Source organism: Coturnix japonica, unplaced genomic scaffold (genome assembly GCF_001577835.2).
Source record: "Coturnix japonica isolate 7356 unplaced genomic scaffold, Coturnix japonica 2.1 chrUnrandom553, whole genome shotgun sequence".
In the NCBI taxonomy this organism is placed as follows: Eukaryota; Metazoa; Chordata; class Aves; order Galliformes; family Phasianidae; genus Coturnix; species Coturnix japonica.
This window is the reverse complement of record NW_015439933.1, coordinates 42,959-44,132: the sequence shown is the minus strand read 5'-3', so window position 1 is coordinate 44,132 and position 1,174 is coordinate 42,959. Positions and strand designations below refer to the sequence as shown.

The window sequence follows — 1,174 nt, the reverse complement described above, 5'->3', positions numbered from 1 at the left end:
CATTTGGGGTTAGAATGGGAGATTTAGGGTCATTTGGGGTTAGAATGGGAGATTTTGGGTCATTTGGGGTTAGAATGGGAGATTTAGGGTCATTAGGGGTTAGAATGGGAGGTTTAGGGTCATTTGGGGTTAGAATGGGAGATTTAGGGTCTTTTGGGGTTAGAATGGGAGGTTTAGGGTCATTTCAGGTTCTAAACGGCTAAAAGACCCCAAATCCTACAAGACCCTATAATCGATCCCATTAATTTTTGGGGCTAAATAGTGGGATTTCGGGTCCAACCCAACATTAATGAGGTCGGGTGGCTTTGGAGAACCTTCTACCCCATGTCCTCAAAGACTTGGGGTAATGATAGGGATAGAAAACCCGAAACCCTATAAGACCCTATAACCCGATCCTATTAATTTTTGGGGCTAAATAGGGCGATTTTGGGTCCGACCCACCGTTAATGAGGTCGGGTGGCATTGGAGAACCTTAATCTTTACCTTCCTAATGACTTTGTGTAATGGTATAGATAGGAAACCCGAAACCCTATAAGACCCCATAAGACCCTATAACTGAATCCTGTTAATTTTTGGGGTAAAACAATGGGATTTTGGGTCAAACTGACTATTAATGAGGTCGGGTGGCATTGGAGAACCTCCTACTCCATCTTATGAAGACCTATGTGTAATGGTATGGATAGGAAACCCGAAACCCTATAAGACCCCATAAGACCCTATAACAATATCCCCTTATTTTTTGGGGTAAAACAATGGGATTTTGGGTCAAACTGACTATTAATGAGGTCGGGTGGCATTGGAGAACCTTCTACTCCATCTTATGAAGCCCTATGTGTAATGGTATGGATAGGAGACCCGAAACCCTATAAGACCCCATAGTGATCCTATTAATTTCTCGGTGATTTTTTGGGGTAAAACAATGGGATTTTGGGTCAAACTGACTATTAATGAGGTCGGGTGGCATTGGAGAACCTTAATCTTTACCTTCCTAATGACTTTGTGTAATGGTATGGATAGGAAACCCGAAACCCTATAAAACCCTATAACTAAAATTCGCTTTTCCTCAATTTCTCGGTGATTTTTTGGGGTAAAACAATGGGATTTTGGCTCCAACCGACCATTAATGAGGTAGGGGTGGTTACAGCACTTGCGTAGCTCCATCATGGTGTTGAGG

The 1,174-nt window shown here is 42.6% G+C and overlaps 1 protein-coding gene and 1 long non-coding RNA gene across 2 annotated transcripts in view; both read right to left on the bottom strand.

The window, feature by feature from the left end:
* Positions 1 to 1,174, bottom strand: part of LOC107307343 (chromodomain-helicase-DNA-binding protein 8-like) — a 24,135-nt gene that overhangs the window by 18,244 nt on the left and 4,717 nt on the right. The gene's annotated exons all lie outside the window — the stretch shown is intronic.
* Positions 7 to 1,112, bottom strand: LOC107307345. Its single transcript, XR_001552382.1, has 3 exons — positions 973 to 1,112; positions 662 to 805; positions 7 to 494 (listed from the first exon to the last, which is right to left on the bottom strand). It is a non-coding gene; the product is annotated as an uncharacterized LOC107307345 (long non-coding RNA).